Source organism: Saccopteryx bilineata, chromosome 2, assembly GCF_036850765.1.
Source record: "Saccopteryx bilineata isolate mSacBil1 chromosome 2, mSacBil1_pri_phased_curated, whole genome shotgun sequence".
NCBI lineage: Eukaryota > Metazoa > Chordata > Mammalia > Chiroptera > Emballonuridae > Saccopteryx > Saccopteryx bilineata.
In genome coordinates this window covers 188,086,512-188,111,979 of record NC_089491.1, presented here as the reverse complement: position 1 = coordinate 188,111,979, position 25,468 = coordinate 188,086,512, and the positions used below count along the sequence as shown (strand labels likewise).

Below are 25,468 nucleotides of genomic sequence, written 5' to 3'. Positions count from 1 at the left end.
AAGTCACCCTCCAGGGATGCCGACTTTTGCCTTGCCTTTGAAGTTGGCCTGCCTTGGGACCGACCATTCCTGGAAAAGCCTGCCCTAAGCTTTAGCGATTGAGGGATGCAAGGCAACGGGCCTCCAGGAAACCAGGATCCAGCCCCACATCTAGCGGAGGGGGAGCAAAAATGTTAGTAATAGGTTTAATGTTAGGATTTCCCAGAAAATGTAAATCTTAAAATGAGCCTTGATTTTTTGATACAGTATCATTCTCCAAATTTGGAAGTCAGATATTGAATTAATTAAGCATTACTCTACTCTTACATGTATAAATGCTGAAACAGATTTATGAAACATTCTTCCTAAAGGGAAATTTTCTTCTGAGACCTTAGTCTTCAAGTTGTTAACTGCCATCAGGTGGACGTTTATGACCCTCCCTCCAGCAAAGCTGCCTTATTAGGAAACTGAGCCTTAAAAATATATAAATTAAATGAACTCCACCATACAGACAAACAGGCAGTGCAGAGCTGGGCTCAGACGGAGCCCCTGGCTTATCTCCTAGCCGGCCCTGGCATTCCCCAAGCCAGACAGAGTCCCGCTGAGATGTGCGTGCAGACTTGAGCTGAACCAACGCCGACTCCACTACAGTGTCCTGCCAGAGTCCTTCCTCGGGGTGCTCGGAGCTGTGACTACCTGAATTTGGTGTGAAATTGACAATCATCTTTGAAGCTCTCAGTCACCCCAGCTGCCCTCCTTCTGCTCTTATTTACCTGCCACTGCCCCCAGTCTCCAAGGCTGGGGACAAGGTTGTCTTCTGCTTCCCTCACCCTCTCTTAACCCCCTTCCTCTCTTGAACTTGTTACTGCCTATACTCTGGCTATTCCTGCCCCAGGCCTGATCCATTGGGTTTTTATCTTTCTACCAGCTTCAGATTTAAGATGGACTTTTTTTTCTCTACTGAACACTTTAAAAACACTAGAATGAAACACAGTTTTAAAGCAGAGAGCAGTTTTGAACAAGGCAATCATTCTGGAAGTGTTTCTCAGATATTGTTTAAAAAGCTAAATGGTGAAATCAACCCTTACATCAAAGTCAGCCTATTGAAATAAAGTAAAAAAAAAATTTTTTTTTCATTAAAAAACCCTGGATAGTCTATAATATAAACTAAGAGATATTAAAGAATTCTGACAGCTTTGACATGAAAGTAAGATAGGAGTCTACGTTTGTGGAAATACACCACAAATTGTTTATTATGTTTTTAAGTTACTAACTAGAATATGTTTTTCAATTTATTCTCATTTATAACTAGCAACCCACACATACATAAAAACACTACTGTAAGTGTATTTGTGGAATAATTTCACCTTTCAGAGTTATAGATAAAACATGTTTCCAAATGTTATGATTATAACCCCTTATATTTACATAGTGCTTAGTACTTACCAAGCTCTGTCATATATATTTTACTTAATCAATCCAACAACTCAATAAAATTGAATGTTGGTATATTTATTTTATAGAAAATTAAGGTTCAGACAGAGTAAGTCACTTCCCTGAGAGCACATGCCTGGAAGGGAAAGAGTCAGACCCTAAACCCAAATCAGCATCTGCTACAAATAGGATGTAAGTTTTCCATGGCATTCTAGACCCACCACTAAATTATATTTAAAATTTTTAATTTAATACATTGAAAAGTCAAAGGAACAGAATAAAATAGCCTTGCCTCCCATTTCTATATGGCTTTAACACAAAATCATAACAGATGCTGCTCAGATCAGTCCAAACATGGAGCAGAGTGTGATTATATAACACACTATGGTGTTAAATTGACCCTAGACTAATCCATTAGGGTTGGGTTCAGGGATGAAAAATGAAGTCCCCAAGTAGTAGTAGCCTAATCAAAGTAGATTTTTATTTCCCTCTTATAGAAGAGTCATGAGGAACAGCTTGAGGCAGGGATGGTTCTGCTCCACAGAGTCCGCAGGGGCCCAAGCTTCTTATAGCTCACTGTTCTGCCCTCAAGACTGTGGCCCTTCTCCCCATGGGCCAGTGTGGCAATGGTGTGAAAGCCATGTCTGTGCTCCAGATAGGAGGATGGAGGAAGGAATGAGCAAAGAAACAGAGAGTGTGTCAGCTCTTTCTGGGGGAAAGTTCCCAGGAACTATATACTTCACCTTAGATCTCATTGGCCAGAACAGAGTCACAACAATGCTCATCAAAAGGAAGACTAGGAAATGTGCTCTTTTCTCTTAATGACCTTGCTCAGATATTATTCTGTTACTTCAGAAAAAGGATGAATGACAATGGGAGGCTGTTAGCAGACTGTGCTGTGCGCTGGAACAGCCTCAGTAAATTGGAGGGAATAGTCCTGTCCACTCGGTGAATGAATACAAAGGATCTAGCAGAGTATTTGGCAGAATAGAGGGGGTTTAGTATGTGCTAATCCCCTTAAATTTCAAATTAGATTCTTCTATCCTCCATCCTCTCGTAGCTTTAAAAAAAGCTGAGTCAAAATGTAAAAGCTAAGAAAATATTTCAAAAAAAAAATCTTGAGATCAGAATAATAATGGACATTATCTAATTTATAACAATATCTCTCCTAAGCACACCAGTTAAACCTACTTCAAATATGAAGACAAATAAAGGGATAGAAAATATCTATGCTAACACCAATCAAAAGAAGAATTGGAGTGTCTGTGTTAATATCGAACAAAGTAAACTTCAGACCTAGAACTTTACTCAGGAGGAAGATGACCATTACATAATAACGAAGGAGTCAGTTTACTGAAAAGACATAACAATACTAAATATCTATATACCTAACAATAGAGCTTCAAATAACATGAAGTGAAAACCCATTGAACTAAAATGAGAAATAAACCCACAATTATGTTTGGGCACTTCAGCTTTCCTTTCTTAGTATCAATAGAACAAGCAAGCAGAAAGTCAGGAGAGATATAAAAGATTTGAACAGTAATATCAACCAACTTGACCTAATTGATATTAAGAGCATTCCTCCATACAACAGTATTCTTTTCAAATGCACGCAGAACACTGAACAACATAGACCATATTTTGAGCTATAATACAAACCTCAGATAATATAAAAGAATTGAAATCACACAAAAATAGTTTTGGATTATAAAAGAATTAGACTGTAAATCAATAATATGATACCTGGAAGACTCCAAACATTTGGAGTAAGTCACATTCACAGAAAGTAAAAGCAAACCCCACATCATATACCATATTTTCCCATGTATAAGATGCACCTTAATTTGGGGGCCTGAAATTTGGAAAAAAAAATATTACATAAAGTTATTGAAGTCAAGTTTTACTCATCATAAAATTCATACAACTCCTCATCACTGTCAAAACTCACATCCATTAGCTTGTCCTTATCTGTGTCTGATGATGAATCACTGTCTTCATATAATGTCTTGTCCTCAGTTCCATCTATGGCATTTGAAATACCACATTTCTTAAATGACTAGACAACAATCTCAATCTTGATATTATTCCAGGATCTTTTCACCCAGGTACAAACTTCTCCTCTAGTTGGTTTCTTCACTCTTTTTGCTGGTGTCAAATTGTCCCCAGAAGACTTCATTTATTGGTTCCATTCATCTTTGAAGGGTTTGTTAATGCTGACATAAGTGGTTGGAGGTGGGATGTCAAGCCTCCAGGTATGACAGCAAGTTTTGCTTTTTTCTCTGGAGCAATCTTCTTTGTGTTTTTTGTTATGTGTGCCCTGAACTGATCAAGCACCAATAGGGCAGGTTTACATAAGAGCCCACCTGGTCTCCTTCTCCAAGCTTTCTCAAACCAGATCTTCATCCCTTCCTGATCCATCCAACCCATATCATGAATGTGGATAATCACTCCTTGAGGAATGTCTTCTTTTGGCATTGCTTTGCGTTTGAAAGTCAGCATAGGAGGCAGCTGGGTTCCATCGGCACAACAAGCTAGAACAACTGTATAATGGCTCTTCTTATGTTTACTTGTCTTCACAGTTACAGTTTTCACCTCCTTCTTATCAACAGTTCTGTTACTTGGGACATCAAATTGAAAGGGGACTTCATCCATATTTGCAATCTGTCCCAACTCAAACTGATGTGTCTTCTGACATGGAATGACAAACAATGAAATTCAAGGACCTTCAGCTCATAGCTTTCAGGCATCTTTTGGACAAGTCTGGTGTGTGTTCAAATTTGCCTAGTCCATTCTGTTTCATGAACCTGAAGCACTGATTGTGTCCTGCTTTGAAATCGGTAACTTCTTTTTCATCAACAATTCTTCTTTCCTCATGCTGAACCATTTTTGTGGACACAGGAATTCCAATTGCTCTTTGTTCTTCAATCCATATCTTCAATTCCCTCTGTAAATTCAGGCCATTTTGTTGACTTGCCTCTCATGGCCTTCTTCTGCTGTGGAATTTTCAGTAGGGTTTCTCTTCTTCCTGTTGCCAGTATCGGATTGGTATCTCAGTTGGAGGAGGACCAAACTTATGTTCAGCAACACGATTTCCATTCACCTTTGCAAACTGGATCACTTTTAACTTGAATTCAGCACTGTACGAAAATCTTTTGTGAGCCATTTCTGGGCAGAACTTGGCAAAATGTAACCTACAATAATATACTGGTAACAAGTGCAAAACAATGAGCACAAAGAAAACAAGCGCAAAAAAGCGAGAATTGCAAGTAAAAAAATCTACAACCACTGTATAAGATGCACCCAGTTTTTAGACCCCAATTTTTTTGGAAAAAGGTGCGTCTTTTACATGAGGAAATACAGTAACCATAAGAAATCACAGAGTTGGGTTCTTATCTGTTTCACCATGATCACATGCTACCTTCATGTTGTAAGATCTCAACTGGTGTCTCAGGAAGATATTAAAAACCAAGAGAAAGACATTACCTGCTATATACAACTAACTCTCTCTGGAGGAAAGTTACCAGGAACTATATACTTCAGCTTAGATCTCGTTGGCCAGAATGAAGTCACAAGGCAACGCTCATCAAAAAGGAGACTAGGAAATGTGCTCTTTTCTCTTGATGACCTTGCCCAGATATTATTCTGTTACTTCAGAAGAAAACTGCTAAAGAGCATCTTGCAAAATACGTGTTTTCAATGACAATTACATGCAAATTATGCAAGTACAATCACCTGGCCTTGTGAGTTTCTCATGCATACAGATCTCCTTTTATCTTTCTTCATATATTGAATCCCAGCCCAAGGCTGAGCACCTTGATTTTTGAGCATTTACTGCTTCATCTTATAAGCTTGATTGAGCCCAGGAGACATACCCCCATTTATGTGCAAGAAATCACAGAGGGATGTGACACAATCTGTGACCTCAGGGAATGCCTGTGTATCAGAGAGATGGACACAGAACCAGATAATTTAAACCCAGTACACTGAGTCAGGTGCCAGAGGTCTAGGAGTTCAGAGGACTGTTTGTAACCCAATCAGGGTTAACATTTGATTTTTCTTGTCTGATGTCATTGTCAATTCTTCTTCTTCATTCAGAGGGCCACAGATGCCTCCCAGGCCATATGGAGGTATTCACAAGTACTGTCAATCTTTTTGCTTTGTTTGGCAGTTTACTTGAACAAAGTAATATATAAATTGCAATATACGCTTATGTAATATGCAAGTCGTTTTTTATCTATTTACTTATTTTTACCAAAATTTCAGATTTTCAGTCAAATATCAGGTCTTTGGGAAGTTAATTCTGTGGAGAAGATGATAACTAGACCAGTTCTATACTCTGAGTAACTATGTGAAGACTTCCTTGGTTTCAGCCATAATGAATCTAGTCATGATCTTAGGGCTCGTTAACACAACTAACTGTTTTCTTAAAGAAAATAAAAGCTGCTAACGAAGAATATGGTCAGAGTTTAACTAATCAGATAATGGTTCCTATAGACCAGGCTGGCAGCAGAGTGTGGGCTTTGACCTTGGTGGAGTCACTGTGGCCCACTTCTTTTGTTTTATTCATTAATACACCAAGAATGGCTCTGGCTGTCAAGAAAACATCTTTTACCTATATTGACTAAAGCCTGATGTACAAAACAAATACCAGTTTATTAATTTATAATAAGAAATATATCTCCTTATAGGCAGATCTCTCTAGAAAGCTAAAATTGTAATCAAATGACAAGACCAATCATGTGCTGTACATCATAACAGCATTTTACTGAGATAGCTTTGGGCAGCCACCTGCCTGACTCTTACTTTTCTAAGATGTTAATTCTAGGTCAGGGTCCCCATGGGAAGAGGTGGAAGCCTGTTGGAATCACCCAGGGGCTTTTATCAACTCCTCATACCCACTCTTATGCTTCCAGCCATAAAAAAAGTAACTAGAACTGGATTTCACATTGCCCTCTATACAGCTATGAAACAGGAAAAATATACAAAGCAGCTGTTTTCAAGCATTGGGCAATGGACACCTGAGGCCTATTATTCCTAAGAAAAGGGAGTTACACTAAGAGCATCCCATGTTAGCCCCAGCTCTCTTCCTAGGGCCACTTAGCAGACCACAGCGCAGAGAAGTGCTCTAGGAAATGACTACCATTTCACTAATCTGAGGAAGCAGAGACCAGACCTCAAGATGATTAAAACAGCTCAACATTGTAGGGCCACTACTGAAGAGGAGTCCTCTGAGCAGAGCAGGGCCCCGGGAATGTGTTGTTAGATGAAGGGTGGGCTGCACATGCAGGGTCCAGGCAGAGGGTGCTGCGCAGTACTTTGAGCTGATGGAGGCTCTGGAAGCTGTGAAGTACCAGGCAACAGAGCTGCAGCCAGCCCTGCTAGAGCCACCTCCCAGAGCACCTTGAGCAGTCAGTCGTGACATGAGAAAGGCCAGGCAAGAGCAGTACAGATTGTGACCTAGAATACGGGTCTTTCTAGAGCTAAAGAAAAGCAAGTTGACAGACCTAAACAAAAAAACAAAAACAATAAACAAGCAAACAAACCAAAAAAACCACACCTGACAGAATCAAGAGTCTAATAATTTACCTGCCTGTCAACTAATCTAATACCTGTTAAAGAAAGACATTGTAATGCAAACTCCCTACAATATACAGCTCACAATGTTGAACAAAGAATTTAATAAAATTAGACATACAAAGAAGCAGGATCCATAATCAGGGGAAAAAGTCAATTGAAAAGGGTATTGAAGGAACCCAGAGATTGCAACTAGCAGGTAGAAATTTAAAAAGATGTTACAAACTTGTTCAACCACTTCCAGAAAAAGGGGATCCTGATGAGTAAACAGTAGAGAAGCACCAGAGAGAAATTAAAACTACAAAAAAGAACCTAATGGAAATGTTAGAACCCAGAAGTAGAATCTCTGAAATGAAAAATGGCCAATGGGCTGCACAGCAGATTGAAGGCTGCCCAAGAAAGGGTCAGCAACCTGAAACCATCACCAGGCATCCCATCAGATGAATAGAGAGGAAAAAGGATTTTTAAAGAAATGAACAGTGTCAGTGACACGTAGGACTACACTAAGCAGTTTAATAGGTGTATAAGTGGGTTCACAGAAGGAGAAGAGAAAGATTGGGGAGAAAAAGATATTTGAAAAAAAAATGATGGCCAAAACATCATAAATTTGGTTTTAAAAGAGCAATGGTAACCCCAAGAAACTCAGTGGAGCCTGAACAGGACAGATACAAATTGACAAATTATACCTGAGCACATGATAGTCAAACTGCTGAAAAGCAATAATAAAGATGAAATATTAAAAGCAACTAGATAAAGACGCACGTTAAGTAGAGGGGACAAGGATGTGAATGACAGTTAAATATAATTAGAAACAGAACGGGGCAGTGGGATGAGGTTCTCAAAGTGTTATAGAAGAGGGAACTGTCGGACGTTAGAGAAATGGCGCCGTAAGGAGCAATACCGATAAATCTCACCAAAAATTCAACAAGATCTTCAACCAGAGACAGAAAAATCTATCCTTGGAGCCTCCAGAAGTTCCACACTAAACGTGAAGGTATGATCGATTGAAAAATTGACTAAATATATAATCAACTCCGAAGGAAATAAGACGGAGGAAGAAACACTCTGCCTTCCTCACTAACCTAAATAAGGGCTGTTTTCACTGGGAACTGAGAGTATAGGAACTAAGGTGGGCATAGGGTGTGAATAGAACCAGACTGCGGCACAAACGTCCGAACCAGGCTGTGGCACGGACATCCAAGCTGAGGAAAAACTGTGCTTGTGGCAACCCAGTCAACACAAACTAATGCTCGTGCCAAACCCAGACAAAGAAAGGCAAGTGGGGCAGCCATCGGCCTCGATCTCCTGGTCGGTGCATGCAGATAGTGGGCGAGAGATTCCTCCTAGAGCCCCAAGAGTGGGTGCCCGTGTTACTGAACAAAGGGGCAGAGTCAGAGACCTTTGTGTGGGCCAAAAGCGGAATCTCGGGGTCACCCCTGCGCCCTGAAAAGTGGTGCATGGAGAATGAGCAGGAGCGAAATTCCCTAGGCTCAAACTTTTCTGTGTGGGCAGGGTGCCTCACCCAGAGTGAGAGGCGGCCGGCCTGATATCCTGGTCAGCAAGCTTGGATAGTGGGCAAGAGATTCCCCTGGGAGTGGGTGCCCGTGTTCCTGGACAGAGGGGCAGAGTCAGAGGCCTTTGTATAGGCTGAAATTGAAGTCTGGGGTCACCCCTGCACCCTGAAAAGTGGTGCATGGGGAGTGAGTGGGAGCGAAATTCCCTATGCTCGAACTTCTCCCGGCAGGCAGGGCACCGCCTCACCCAAGGAGAGAGGCAGCCGGCACAATATCCTAGTCGGTGAACACAGATAGTGGGCGAGAGATTCCCCCGGGAGTGGGCACCCATGTTTCTGGACAGAAGGGCAGAGTCAGAGGTCTTTGTGTGGGCCAAAGTCCCGCCTGATTATGCTAGTGGCTCTGACTGATTGAGCCTTACCCAGAGCCCTGCGCTGAGTGGGAATAGAGTGGGGATTTGGCAGCTCTTTGAGCCTCTTACTCTCCAGGCAGAGGCAGCAGCAACCCCATAGCTGGATCATCAGGCAACTAATTCAGGAAGGAGAGACTAGGAGAGAGGTTCCAAGAAAACAAACTTTCATTGTTGGAGCCTGCAAATGCTAATGAGCCTCGACTGCCAACAAGACTGAAGCCCAATATATGACATTGCCATAGAGACTTAACAACTGCAAACCTCTACCTGAGCGTGCCACAGGGGCAGAGCCCAGGGTACAAAGTCACCGACCAGGAAGAGGGAGAGAAAAGAAAAAGCAAGAAGATAACCTTGCAAAATCAAGAATAATCCACAGACTTTATAATTTATCCCATTTTATTATATTTGTTCATTTGTTTCTCTTATCTTCTTGTCTTGATTATTTTCTTCCTCTTCCAAGTTGGCCATTTAATTCTCTGTTGGTCTTATACTCTCCTCTACTTCAACTACACTACCCATAAGATACATCTCCCATTATCTTTCCTTTCCTCTTCCTTTCTCTCTATGAGGGTTACACTCCAAAACCCTTAACTCTCTCTCTCTCTCTCTCCTTTTGTTCTTTTTTCTTTTTTCTACTTTTTGTGTTTTCCTATTTCTTTTTTTCTCCCTCTATATTAGTTTCTTCTTTTCTCCTTTACTTTTCCTCTCATTCAATCCTCAATCACGAACAAATTATTTTATTTGGGACTGAAATTTTTCTTTGTGGTACTTTGGGTTTTTTTTTTTTACTTCACTTTTTAAACTCATTAGCAGTGCCCCCAACCCTGGCTCTCCATTTTATCTAATTCTTGATCCACTAAATACAATAGTAATGTTTTCACTTTTTTTCCTGTTTCCCTCTTATTCCTCTCATCATATCTCTTATTGAACCATCATCTAAAAGCAAATCATTTATTCTTGACCACCCAAATTTTTTTTTTTTGCATTTTGTGGGTCCATACCCCCTTTTTTTGGCCCCTTTATCACTTCTCTCCAACTCAGGCCCTCCATTAGAGATAATTTTTGTTCTATTTTGCACAATATATTTTACAGTTCAACACAAGATTTTCTCAAGAAGGAGGGGAGAGGAGAGGAGAGGGAAAAAAGGAGGGGATAATAATTATTTTTTTATTTTTATTTTTTTAACTTTTTATTTTTTATTAATTCTCAGTAATACTATCAACAAACTGCCCTCAGATGCCATTAAGAAAAAGGAAATCAAATATCATGGATACAAAAGATAGAGAGGTAGCACAGATAGATGAGGAAAAATCTATGGAGAAAAAATTTAATATATTGGAAACCTTGAAGCTAAATGACAGAGAATTTAAAATAGAAATCCTAAAAATACTCAGAGATATACAAGAAAACACAGAAAGGAAATTTAAGGAGCTCAGAAAACAACTCAATGAACACAAAGAATATATTACCAAAGAAATTGAAACTATAAAAACAAATCAAACAGAGATGAAAAACTCAATTCACAAGCTGAAAAACGAGGTAACAAGCTTAGCTAATAGAACAGGCCAGATAGAAGGTAGGATTAGTGAAATAGAAGACAAGCAACTTGAGGCTCAATAGAGAGAAGAAGAAAGAGACTCAAAAATTTTAAAAAATGAGAAAGCTCTATAGGTATTGTCTGACTCCATCAAAAAGAACAACTAAGAATAATAGGTATTATCAGAGGGAGAAGAGAGAGAAAATGGAATGGAGAACATATTCAAACAAAAAATAGATGAGAACTTCCCAAGCCTGTGGAAAGAACTAAAGCCTCAAATTCAAGAAGCAAACAGAACTTCGAGTTTTCTTAACCTCAACAAACCTATTCCAAGGCACATCATAATGAAATTGGCACAAACCAATGACAAAAAAAAAATTCTCAAGGCAGCCAGGGAAAAGAAGAATACAACATATAAAGGAAGGCCCATTAGATTATCATCAGATTTCTCAGCAGAAACTCTACAAGCTAGAAGAGAGTGGACCCCAATATTTAAAGTCCTGAAAGAGAGGAACTTTCAGCCACAAATAATATACCCATCAAAGCTATCCATCAAATATGAAGGAGAAATAAAAACATTTACAGATACAGAAAAGATGAGGGAATTTATCATCAGAAAACCCCCACTCCAGGAATTACTAAGGGGGGTTTTCCAACTAGATACAAAGAACAAAACAAAGCAAAACCACAAGTAAAAGTTCCACCAAGAACACAATAAAACCAAACTTAATCTGTGACAACAACAAGAAAAAAGGGGGGGTGGAGAATAGAGATTAACAGTAGCAAAGGGCAATGGAGTGCAAAAGTACTCACAAGATAGTGCACTACAATGAACAGGGTAGGAACCCTTTTCATTACTTAATGGTAACCACCTTTGAAAAAATCACCACAGAAGCACATGATTTTAAAAAGATAGCAACAGAGGAAAGATGTATGGAATACAACCAAACAAAAACAAAGAATAGGAAAACAAAAGAGAAGAATCAAACAAGACACAAAACTAACAGAAAGCAATGTATAGAGTGGCAATAGGGAACCCACAAGTGTCAATAATTATACTAAATGTAAACAGATTAAACTCACCAATAAAAAGGCACAGAGTAGTAGAATGGATTAAAAAAGAAAATCCAACTGTATGCTGCCTACAAGAAAATCATCTAAGCAACAAGGATAAAAACAAATTCAAAGTGAAAGGCTAGAAAACAATACTCCAAGCAAATAACATTAAAAAAAGCAGGTGTAGCAATACTCATATCTGATAATGCTGACTACAAGACAGCAAAAGTACTCAGAGACAAAAATGGTCATTTCATAATGACTAAGGGAATGCTGAATCAAGAAGACATAACAATTCTTAATATATATGCACCAAACCAAGGAGCACCAAAATATATAAGACAGCTACTTATTGATCTTAAAACAAAAACTGACAAAAATACAATCATACTTGGAGACCTCAATGACAGCTCTAGATCAGTCATCCAAACAGAGAATCAATAAAGATATATTGGCCTTAAACAAAACACTAGAGCACCTGGATATGATAGACATCTACAGGACATTTCATCCGAAAGTGACAGAGTATACATTTTTCTCCAGTGTACATGGATCATTCTCAAGAATTGACCATATGTTGGGCCACAAAAATAACATCAGCAAATTCAGAAAAATTGAAATTGTACCAAGCATATTTTCTGATCATAAAGCCTTGAAACTAGAATTCAACTGCAAAAAAGAGGGAAAAAACTCCACAAAAATGTGGAAACTAAACAGCATACTTTTAAAAAATGAGTGGGTCAAAGAAGAAATAAGTGCAGTGATCAAAAGATATATACAGACAAATGAAAATGACAATACAACATATCAGAATCTATGGGATGCAGCAAAAGCAGTGATAAGAGGGAAGTTCATCTCACTTCAGGCCTATATGAACAAACAAGAGAGAGCCCAAGTGAACCACTTAACTTCACACCTTAAGCAACTAGAAAAAGAAGAACAAAGACAACCCAAAACCAGCTGAAGAAAGGAGATAATAAAAATCAGAGCAGAAATAAATGAAATAGAGAACACAAAAACTATAGAAAAAATTAATAAACCAAGGAGCTGGTTCTTTGAAAAGATCAACAAAATTGACAAACCCTTGGCAAGACTTACCAAAGAGAAAAGAGAAAGAACTCATATAAACAAAATCCAAAATGAAAGAGGAGAAATAACCATGGACATCATAGATATACAAAGAATTATTGTAGAATACTATGAAAAACTTTATGCCACTAAATTCAACAATCTAGAAGAAATGGATAAATTCCTAGAACAATACAACCTTCCTAGACTGAGTCAAGAGGAAGCAGAAAGCCTAAACAGACCAATAAGCAGGGAAGAAATAAAAAAATTTATTAAAAACCTCCCCCAAAATAAAAGTCCAGGCCCAGACGGTTATAGTAGTGAATTCTATCAAACATTCAAAGTAGATTTAGTTCCTATTCTACTCAAAGTCTTCCAAAAAATTGAAGAAGAAGCAATACTTCCAAACACATTTTATGAGGACAACATAACCCTCATACCGAAACCGGGCAAGGACAGCACAAAAAAAGAAAACTACAGACCAATATCTCTAATGAATACAGATGCGAAAATACTAAACAAAATACTAGCAAATCGAATACAACAACATATTAAAAAAATAATACATCATGATCAAGTGGGATTCATCCCAGAATCTCAAGGATGGTTCAACATACATAAAACGATTAACGTAATACACCATATCAACAAAACAAAGAAGAAAAACCACATGATCTTATCAATAGATGCAGAAAAGGCATTCGATAAAATACAACACAATTTTATGTTTAAGACTCTCAACAAAATGGGTATAGAAGGAAAATATCTCAACATGATAAAGGCCATATATGATAAACCATCAGCTAACAAAATATTAAATGGCACATAACTGAAGGCTTTCCCCTTAAATCAGGAACAAGACAGGGTTGTCCACTCTCTCCCCTCTTTTTTAATGTGGTGCTAGAGGTTCTAGCCCAAGCAATCAGACAAGACAAAGAAATAAAAGGCATCTATATCGGAAAAGAAGAAGTAAAGGTATCACTTTTTGCAGATGATATGATCCTATAAATTGAAAACCCCCAAAGAATCTACAAAAAGACTACTAGAAACAATAAGCCAATACAATAAGGTTGCAGGATACAAAATTAACATACAACAGTCCATAGCCTTTCTACATGCCAACAATGAAACTTTTGAGAACGGACTCAAAAAAACAATTCCCTTCATGATTGCAACAAAAAAAAATAAAATACCTATGAATAAACATAACAAAGAATGCAAGGAACTTATATAATGAAAACTACAAAGCATTTTTAAGGGAAATCGAAAAAGATACAATGAGATGAAAGAATATTCCTTGTTCTTGGATAGGAAGAATAAATATAATCAAGATGGCCATATTACCCAAAGCAATATACAAATTTAATGCAATTCCCATCAAAATTCCAATGACATTTTTTAAAGAAATGGAACAAAAAATCATCAGATTTATATGGAACTATAAAAACCCCGAATAGCCAAAGCAATCCTAAAAAAAAAAAAGAATGAAGCTGGGGGCATTACAATACCTGACTTCAAACTATATTATAGAGCCATGACAATCAAAACAGCATGGTATTGGCAGAAAAATAGACACTCAGACCAATGGAACAGAATAGAAAGCCCAGAAATAAAACCACATATATGGTCAAATAATTTTTGATAAAGGGCCCAACAGTACACAACAGAAAGAAAAGCCTCTTCAACAAATGGTGCTGGGAAAATTGGAAAGCCACATGCAAAAGAATGAAACTAGACTTCAGTTTGTCCCCTTTTAGTAAAATTAATTAAAATGGATCAAAGACCTAAATATAAGACCTGAAACAATAAAGTACATAGAAGAAGACATAGGTTCTAAACTCATGGACCTTGGTTTTAAAGAGCATTTTATGAAATTGACTCCAAAGGCAAGGGAAGTGAAGGCAAAAATAAATGAATGGGACTACATCAGACTAAGAAGTTTTTGCTCAGCAAGAGAAACTAACAACAAAATAAACAGACAGCCCACTAAATGGGAAATGATATTTTCAAACAGCAGCACAGATAAGGGCCTGATATCCAAAATATACAAAGAACTCATAAAACTCAACAACAAACAAACAATCCAATAAAAAAAATGGGAAGAGAACATGAACAGACACTTCTCCCAGGAAGAGATACAAATGGCCAACAGCTATATGAAAAGATGCTCATCTTCATTAGTTATTAGAGAAATGCAAATCAAAACTGCAATGAGATGCCACATCACATCTGTTAGATTAGCTATTATTAACAAGACAAGTAATAGCAAATGTTGGAGAGGCTGTGGATAAAAAGGAACCCTCATTCACTGTTGGTGGGAATGTAAAGTAGTACAACCATTATGGAAGAAAGTATGGTGGTTCAAAAAACTCAAAAAACTGAAAATAGAACTACCTTATGACCCAGCAATCCCTCTACTGGGTATATACCCCCAAAACTCAGAAACATTGATCCATAATGACACATGCAGCCCCATGTTCATTGCAGCATTGTTCACAGTGGCCAGGACATGGAAACAACCAAAAAGCCCATCAATAGATGACTGGATAAAGAAGATGTGGCACATATACACTATGGAATACTACTCAGCCATAAGAAATGATGACATCAGATCATTTACAACAAAATGGTGGGATCTTGATAACATTATACAAAGTGAAATAAGTAAATCAGAAAAAACAAAGAACTGCATTATTCCATACATAGGTGGGACATAAAAATGAGACTAAGAGACATTGACAAGAGTGTAGTGGTTACGAGGGGAGGAGGGGAAGGGGGAGAGGCACAAAGAAAACTAGATAGAAGGTGACAGAGGACAATCTGACTTTGGGTGATGGGTATGCAACATAATTGATTGACAAGATAACCTGGAGATGTTTTTTTTGAACATATGTACCCTGATTTATTGATGTCACTCTATTAAAACTAATAAAAAATCTGTAAGGCAACATTAAAAATTTTTTAAAAATTAAAAAAGAAAAGAGGGAACTGTCAACCTAGACCTCTATATCTAAAGAAAAATTCTTTAAAAATGATATAGACTTAGGTCTACCAGAAAGACTTAAGAAGCTCAAAATGGCAAATATGTGGATAAATAATAGAAAAGACTATTTTGTAGTTTTAAAAAATTATTTTTAAATGTCCAGTTTGATGGTCTTTGGCTATGAATACATCCTTACACCCAAGCAGGATCGCTCCACAAAGTTCCCTCAAGCCTCTTTCCAGGCAGTTCACTTCATCTAAAGTGACTACTTTCTTATTGCTCACACCATGGATTAGTTTTGCCTGTTCCCTGATGTCATATCAATGGGATTAGACAGTATAGAGTTTTTTGTTTCTGGAAGCCAGTGGTGGGATTCAGCTGGTTTGCACTGGTTTGGCAGAACTAATACCTAATTTTTTGTTGAGTTTGGTGAACCAGTTGTTCAAATGGCACTTGTAATCAGGGTTCTTTCTAAGGTGGGTACCTGGGCAGCTGCCCAGTGTGGAAATCACAAATTTACATTTCTTACTCTTTTTTAACGTTCATCTATGCAACAGCATATTCTAAGCTCCCATAGTAATGCTCATTTTGTCTAATGTTAAAAAAAATTGCACATGAGGACGCCAATCAAGAACCAATATGAAAATATCTTAAATAACAGCTTTTTTTTGTTCAGGTATTGTTAAAATTTTTTTCATTAATACTTTAAATCTCTTATAATCTAGTTTTGTGTACCTCTTTTATTCTTATTTAAGTACTGAATGCATGAAATAATAAACTACCTTTGATATGTCATTTTTTTCTACTTCAAACGGTCATTAGGGCAGAGAACCAGTTGTTAAGTTATTTGCATCCCACCATTGTGGGAAGCTTTTGTTCCACATAAGAGATTCATCCACATTGCTAAGTATATCAGTAGTCTGTTCCTTTTCATTTTTGAGTAGTGTTCTCTTTGCATGAATACACCAAAATCAATTCATCTGCTGATGGATATTTGGGTTGTTTCCACCTCTTTTGCTGTCATGACTATTCTTGCACAAGACTTTTTGTGGACAGAGACTTTTCATTTCTCTCAAGTAAATTCTTACTTGAGATACAACTGTGTCATAGGACAGATGGGTTTAAATCAGAAGACACTGCTAAACAGTTCTCGAAATGGTTGCACCATTTTGCACTGTCCCAAGAATGTTTGAGAGTTCCAGGACCTTCATAATCTTGCCAACATTTGGTATTATCAGTAATTTTGTTGTTATTATTTAAGCTATCCTTGTAGGTGTGTCAGATGATACCTCATTATGATTTTAATCTGCATTTCCCTGATCACTGGTGATGTTGGGCACTTTTTATATGCTAACTGGCTATTTCAATATCTTCTGTAAAAGTGTCTTTTGCTTATTTTTTACCATGATGGGTTTTTGTTTGTTTTTTGTTTTTGGAGGGTTTTTTTTGTTTTGTTTTGTTTTTTTGTTTTGTTTTTTTGACTGAATGGCAGCTGCTCCTTCACCTGGGCACACAGGTCTCTCAAGTTTGCCACAGTCCCTCTTGGCCTACAACTTATCAGTGTGTGTGATCTTTTCTCTGAATCCCAGCCCTAATGGCAGGCAGGGGGCGGCCTAAGTCTACAGTCATGAACAGGAAAATTAAAAGCACATCTTTTGCTAAACTCTATAATATTTCAAGAGTGTTATTCTTCAGAAAAAATTTAAATGTCTGTTCTGCATAATAAAGTAATTCAGATATTTTATTCAGGTATGAGAAAGCTATAATGAACCCAAAGAGTTTATAATCAGTTAGGAAGACAAGCATGTTAGCAAGTAATTGTAACACAAAAATGAAGTAAGGATCTCTCTCCTTCGAGTATCTATTCTAAATGCTGTCCTGAGCTTTTTTTCCCTCTCATTTTCTATGATCTCTGTTGATTTCATCTACCATTACAGCTTTAAATACCACCTAAGCCGCTTCCACCCAAAGCCATGTACTTAGCCCTGATCTCTCTTGAGGTCACCTCTTGGTTAACCACAGGCAATATTCTTCATGGCCAAATAGTTTTATCTCTGCCCACCTATACCTCCCACCTCAGAGCAAAACAAAACAAAATCTATATTTCTCCAATATACCTAAGTTAGTTCAAGTATATAAGCTGCTGTAACAAAGAGGTCCTCAATATATGGAATTTATATATGGAATACATAAGAGAGATATTTTTCTTTTGTGTAGTAGTCCAAAAGTGAGAGGCCCATGGATGGCCTTGCGTCGCTGCTCCACTGTTCCTTAAACCTTTATCCCTGCCTGTGTGGTTGAGGCTGATGTGGGCAGGGGTGCATTCTCGCCAGAGGGAAAGAAGGAGAGAAAGTGGAGGGCAAGCAGAGTCTTTGTGGAACATGATTCTAGATGTTGCCATGTAACTTCTTCACATCCCTTTGACCCAAACAGAGTCATAGGGCCACAAGGAGGTACCGGGGAGGCTGGCAGAGTGTCCAGCAGGATAGTCCTTTGAGTTAAAACTTGAAGAGTATCATCAATAAAAGACAGAAAGGAGATGGGAGGCAGATAGCAGGCACAGCCACAATCTTTAGCTTGATTACTAACACCACAATCCACAGAATAAACTGACTTAGAAAGCTGGGGGTCATTACTGACTCCGCCTCTCTTTCTTCACACTTGATGTCCAGTGAGTCAGCAGGTCCTGTTGATTAAAATTTGGAAGTCTGTCCTAATTCTTGTCACTCCTCCTCATTTGTGTGATGACTCAGGCTTTCCCTTTGCAAACACCTCCTCAGTAGTCCCCTTATTTCTCTGCTTGCCCGTAGGCCTCTGTCACTTCCTTGATTAAAATTCATCAGTAACCAGAAACATGCCTGCCTGTGACAAGAATAGTGGCTGTCCCTAGTGAGGGGGTCTAGGATAGGAGGGGAAATCACTGTTCTCTACATTTTTCTCCATATTGCTTGAATTTTTTTTCACATGCCAAAAATAAAAATCAAAACACTACGATAAAGAAAGATTCTTCAGTGGCTTTTATCATTCATAAGATATGTAGAATTCAAATGGTTTAGCATGGTGTAGTGGGGCTGCTGTCTGCCCTCCCAGATGCACCCTTGCTGCTCCCCTCATCACCTCCTCCATAGTAGTTCCACCCACTTCATTGCTTCCTCCTGAGCTGGCCTCTCTGTCTCCCCACCCCACCTGCCCCACCCACTTCCCCAGCTTCTTGGAAAATTAACGTCTGCCATCACCTCCTTAACACCCTCCTGAAAGAAACACCTGCTTCATAGCACCTCTCTGCTTCTGTGCTTCCACACACACAGTGTCACAGCAGTTGTCACATTGCTGTCATTGTTCATTTGTCCATCAGATTCTCTGTTTCTGCCACTTGATCAAGGCCTCTCAAGGGGTTGGATTGTGCTTAGTAGTCAAAGTTAGTTTCCTGAATACCTTGTGCAAGAGATTGTATTCCAGGGACTTAAGGCCACAGGAGAAAATCATTTGGGGAAACAGAGCTTACAAGAAAAACCCTTAAAAAATACTTTTGTACTTACTAAAATAATATAATACAGCAGTTTGAATAAAAATAGTGTTATGCCACATTGTACATTTAAATTAATTTCTTTTTCCATCCGTTACTCACTAGAGACACCCGGGCCCTCCTTCCCTGGGATTGTCACCACATGATTGAGGACTATGCATGTATTATTCATAATCGAAGCTGCCGTTCATTGAACGCCCACAAGATGTCCGGGAGTGTAAATACATAGTTTCTCATTCTCCCAGTAACCCTGCAAGTTAGCTTCTATTATGCCTATTTTATACATGGGAATATGGAGGCTCAGAAAACAGATGATGACTGTTATACACTGTCTATTGGGAGTCTGAACAGAGGCCCATCCAGTGCCAGGTTGCCTGGTCTCCCTGTGAGCGCTCTGCTTCTTGCCGACTCAGACAGTTTTTGCTCTGGTCTGCTTTAATGTCCACCTCTCCATCCAAAGGTAACGGTTCCCAACATTACTAGATCTGCTGGTGGTGCCTTGCTCTCAGGACAGTCCCACCACGTGACACCAGCTCCTCGTTCTTGTTCCTCGGCCCCCTGCCCACCATGGGCTCAGCATTTAGGTCCAAATTTACTTTTCCTCAGCTTATTCTTGCCATCAGAACTTCAGTGTGAATGTGTCTCTTCCGGCTATGCCATCCACTTTGTCCCTAGTCCAGTAGTTCTCAAAGTGTGCGTCAGGGCACACTGGTGCACCCTAGAAGATTTCTAGGTGCACCCTATGTTATTCCAGAAAAATATGTGCCTGTTGGGGACCAGAAAAACCAACAGGGCTTTTGGAGTTTAGATTTTTGGGGGACAGAGGTGTGGGGAATTGGCTGTAAGCTGACAGTCTGCCCACTCCTCACCTCACTTGCCTGAGTAGGTTGTAAAAGGCTGTTAAGCTGTGGTGCTGGATTGTTTACATTACCCCCCATGTTCCCCAGAAAGAGGCAAGTTTCTTCTGTCCTTTGTTTGGTGTAAAGTTAAGATGATATGTATGGTGGGGGTTTTCTGCACTCAACACAAGAGTAAAAAGAGAGGAATTCTTCAATGTATTGACAAGGAAATGAGAGTTTGCCTTTCAAATGTATATCCAAACATTGAAGAAATTGCTAGAACACATCAGGCTCATGTTTCTCATAAACACAAGAATGAAAAAACTGGAGACACGGAGAGTGACTTTTATCTGCGTTACTATGTGGGTCAGAAGGGCAAGTTCGGCCACGAATTCCTGGAATTTGATTTCCTACCCAATGGGAAATTGAGATATGCCAACAACAGCAATTACAAAATGATGTTATGATCAGAAAAGAGGCTTACGTACATAAAAGTGTGATGGAGGAACTGAAGAGAATAATTGATGACAGTGAAATAACCAAAGAGGATGATGCTTTATGGCCTCCTCTTGACCGAGTGGGCCGGCAGGAGCTTGAAATTGTCATTGGAGATGAACACATTTCTTTCACAACATCAAAAATTGGTTCACTTATTGATGTCAATCAGTCCAAGGACCCAGAAGGCTTACAAGTATTTTATTATCTTGTCCAGGACCTGAAGTGTTTGGTCTTCAGTCTTATTGGATTACACTTCAAGATTAAACCAATCTAGGTTGAATATTGGTATGGACACAAGGGGAGATAGGAGTAGCTATTTTTAAGTACCATTATCAAGAAATTTTTGTGTATATGAGGGCAATTTTTTTTATAAACTATAAAATGATTGTGTTTAATAAATACATAACAAAATGCAAAAAAAAAAAGAATGAAAAAACAACACATTCACGCAGGGACCTGCCAAATTTACTAAATCTTACTAAAAATGGATCTATATATATAAAAAGATAACATTTTTGTCGGTTTTTTTTAAATTTTTTAACCCCTCTTTTTTACAAATTCTAAAAAGCATAACAAAAAATGTTACATAAAAATGTTTTTTAATGTCAGAATAAATTTAATTTTGTCATTTATTTCATCTAATTACCATAAAAGCACGCTTGGACTTTTTTTTTTTTCTTTAATATTTGACTTAATTATTATGACATATTTCTCAGAAATTTGTATATAGTGCACCTGCAATTATTTGAAGGATTTTAAATGCTCCCCGACTTCAAAAAGTTTGAGAACCACTGCCCTATTCTGTCCCCAGACCCTGTTTCTTCCTCTCAGTTGTCCCAGCAGGGGAGCTCGTGAAGGGCTCCGTCACCACGCTGTGGACTTGGGCAGGGAGAGTGGCTGTGCGCCGTACTGAGCTCCTTGCCGCCTGGGGTGCATGATGGGGGCAGGGTGCCACTACATATATGACTGCATATATGACTCCAGGTGAGGAGGGTGGGAAGCTGCACGCAGGAATCTTGAAGGAAAGTCAGCGTCCTGGGACTGGAGCGCTCCAGAAAGGCACATCCTCTGAGCTCGGTCTTCGCACACATGCTCAGGGTCAGCACTGGGGGCTCATGCAGCTGAGAGGGAACAAGTGGGCCTAGGATTCAGAGAGGCAGCCACCGGCAGGCCCTGTGGGCAGCGACAGACACTGCCCTCTCTTCCATACAGGTGGTGAAAGCTGCTGGTCTCTGCACACCAGGGGATGAGGGCCCTAGGGACCTGAGCCCCGAGCACCAGGGAAGGTCCTGCCCTCACACAGTGGTCCCTGGACCAGCTGGGGGCTGTGCTAAATGTACCCTCTCAGCCTCCAACCCAGCCTCTGAGTCAGGATCCTCAGATAATCTGTTAAAGTTTAAGAAGCACTGTCTTTGCTCACAGGAGTGGTTCCCAGTATGTGGTCCCTGCTCAACCAGCAGCAGCCTCACCTGGGAACTCGTTAGAAATGCAGATTCTCAGACTGGGGTGGTCCCAGCAGTCTGTGTTCTAACACACGCGCCGCCCATGACCCTGATGCTCACTCTGAAAACCATTGGCTTGTGGTGTGTGGTTGTTACAAACATGACCTTGAGAAAGCCACAGATCTGGGCTACCCCTAAAATCTTTTCACACCATTGTGTCGGCTTTGTGTGGATGGCACGTTCTGCCCCTGTTCTCTTCCCTGAAAGGGGTCAGCAGGGTTCCCTGCCCATCTCATTTGGGTTTTATTTTATTTTCTCTAACTTGCCATTTTTTCTGTTCTCGCACTCTAAGACTCTTCAGCCACTCCTCCTTCCCCTTGACCATCTTGTGGAGAGACCTAGCCCCACCTCTGTGTGCTGACCCTTCAGCCTGGTGCAGGGGTCTGGGTCTGGGCAGCTGCTCCAACAGCACACGTCTTCCCTGAATGCTCACTGGGGATGGAGGGCATCCTGATAGGTTGTAAGTCCTGAGAACTTTTACTTTATCAGTGCCCCACCCACCTAGCGGTGCATGCTCAGCAAGAGGGGGCCCCTGCGGGATGGAATGTCACCTCCATGCACCATCAGTGCACCTCACGTCCCTCAGAACAGTGCTGCTTATACAAATCTTCCCCTATGGGGGTCTTGTTAATATGCAGATTCTGATTCAGGGAGTCCAGGGTGGGTCTGAGACTGCATTTCTAACAAGCTTGCAGGCTGGGGCTATGACCTGTGGTCCGCAGTTGGGGGGCCTACGCACAGCAGCCAGTGTGGGTCAGCCTCAAAACCCAGAGGCCGGAATGTGTTCAATCCTGGCTGCACCCTGTGAGGTAACGTTGTCGTTTTTCAGTTGAAGGTCATGTCTCTGAGCATTCACGTGGTTTTAGTGACTGCATATATGAAAGCAGTTTGCTTGTTGGCAGGAAGCTGGGGCTCCACAAAGAACCTGCCACCCTAGATGGAATGGCTCCATGGAATTGATTAGGTGGCTGTTCTATTCTAGACACAGCCCAGGAGGAAACTGTTACCAGTGGGCTCGGCCCTGCAGTGGCAACCGAAACCCATCAGCCAGTACAGCCCAGCCTCCGCAGGTGGGAAGCCCCAGGTACTCTGAAAGGGGTGTGCTTCCCCAAGCTGCTGTCCCATAGGCCTTTATCCACGAGGACCGAAAGTGATGGACTGGCTTTGTCCCGGTCAGCGTGTCGTTATGGGAATCATCCTGGCCGTGTGCTAAGGGATGGGGTTCCGTAGAGGAGGGCCGCCGGAGTTCCAGTCAGGGTAGCAGACAAATATCTCTGGTAATCATAAACACATTGCGGCTATTGTAGAATGCTTAGGAACTTTGCTCTTCAGAGTCTGTGCCTAAAAGTTAATGGGTAGAAACCATTCAAGGTGGTCCATTTCATTCCTTGGAATCATTCTGATGTACTTGGAAGTTATGGAGAGAAGCTGGGATGTGTTCATGGGGAAATAACACACATTTTTTTTTAAAGTGAGGTTTTAAAGATCGAAAACATTAATCCTTAATTCTTGTGTAAAACTAAAAGCAGCAAGCCTTTGTACAAAAATAATCATAGGCCTGGAAAGATGTCCATCTGTGGGGAGCACAGAATACTTGGGCCATGTCTTTGTCATCTGGCAAGAAGGAATGACAACATTGAAGCCTACGACCCTCAAATAAGCAATGCACTGTGTAATGAGACCCTGAGCTGTGAAGCTTGTTAAGTGAGAGGTCATGGGAGTTCAGTTTTTAGAACTGTGTAGACGTACAGTGAAGAGGAGTCTAGAATCTGCACTTCTGTTTCTGTCTAAACATATTAGAGAAACTTATTAAAAGCTCCTTCAAAACGGAATGTTCAACGTGTTAATAATGTTATCAAATACAATTTATGTCACAAATAGGTTCACTTTTTTTTATGTCACTTTTCATAGGAGAAAAAAACTTCAGGGCAGTGAATGCTCAGTGCACCCACATGGAGCCAGTACTTGGCCCTCAGGGTGCCCCCAGGGCAGCATGGTGAATGAGCCGGTGCCCTGGGGTTGCCTTTTTTTTTTTTTGGTATTTTTCTGAAGCTGGAAACGGGGAGGCAGTCAGACAGACTCCCGCATGCACCCGACCGGGATCCACCCGGCACACCCACCAGGGGGCGATGCTCTGCCCATCTGGGGCATCACTCTGTCGCGACCAGAGCCACTCTAGCGCCTGGGGCAGAGGCCACAGAGCCATCCCCAGCGCCCGGGCCATCTTTTGCTCCAATGGAGCATCGGCTGCGGGAGGGGAAGAGAGGGACAGAGAGGAAGGAGAGGGGGGGGTGGAGAAGCAGATGGGCGCCTCTCCTGTGTGCCCTGGTTGGGGATCGAACCCGGGACTTCCACACGCCAGGCCGATGCTCTGGGGGTGCTTTTAAGCCCAAATTAATGTGCAAGAAAAAAAGAGACAAGCTCATGTGAAACCATCTTCCTATAAAGCCATTTCCTATTTATGGGCAATACTTACCAGTTCCCATGTAGACACCATTTTTATTCTTTCTAACACAATTACAACCAGCCTCTTAAATCCATTTCCTTTTTCCTTCTTTGTCCTTATAAATCATCCAGGTATTTTTCTCCTCTCAGACCAAGAAGGGAGTTACTCTTAGAAGCACTACAATTATATTCACACATGAGATCAGTTGTGTTACCCATTTGTTAAAATACTGATACATAGTCTTAAAGAACACATAAAAATGGCACAAAGTATTTATTATGAAAATGGAACCTTAGACTAATTAGAATTTTTGTGTGTTTTTCCTTATATTTTTATCTTTTGCTTCTTCCAAAACATGAGGCAGATAGAGTCATTATTCAAAAGAGCTCTCTTAGTTTGAGAACACCTGGATGGGGTCCTGGCTCTCCCCTTCCAGCTGTGTCACCTTGTGCTTATCCCCTCTGATCCTCTGTTGCCTAATCTAGAAAATCAGTGCAAAGATAGCTGCTTTGCCAAGCTTTGAAATTTGGGGGGAAGGTTAAGCAAGGTAATATTGTGTGTTGAAGAATATTCTAAACTAAACACAAGCCCTGGCTGGTTTACTCAGTGGTAGAGCATCAGCCTGGTGTGTGGATGTCCTGGGTTAGATTCCTGGTCAAGGCACACAGAACTGCCCATCTGCTTCTCCACCCCTTCCCCCTCACTTCTTTTTTTCTCTCTCTCTCTTCCCCTCCCGCAGCCATGGCTCAATTGGAATGAGTTGGCCCCAGGTGCTGAGGATGGCTCCAAGGCCTCCACTTTAGGTGCTAAGAAGAGCTTGGTTGCTGAACAACAGAGCAATACCCCAGATCGGCAGAGCATTACCCCTAGTGGGCTTGCCAGGTGGATCCTGGTCGGGTCACATGTGGGAGTCTGTCTCTGCCTCCCCTCCTCTCACTAAATAAAAATTTTAAAAAAATTTTAAAATAAACTAAGCACAGACATATGCTGAGCGTCAATATTACTATTCATGTCTCATATCACTGGGGAGTGAGTGGTTTTACAAAAAGCTCATTTTCTCTGTAGGTGAAGCTTACGGCTTTAGGGGTCCATTTTAG

The 25,468-nt window shown here is 40.3% G+C and overlaps 1 protein-coding gene and 1 pseudogene across 4 annotated transcripts in view; both read left to right on the top strand.

The window, feature by feature from the left end:
• MTUS2 (microtubule associated scaffold protein 2) overlaps positions 1–25,468 on the top strand; it is an 829,118-nt gene that overhangs the window by 740,397 nt on the left and 63,253 nt on the right. The window lies entirely within an intron of this gene.
• Positions 20,266–20,831, top strand: LOC136323088 (protein mago nashi homolog pseudogene; annotated as a pseudogene).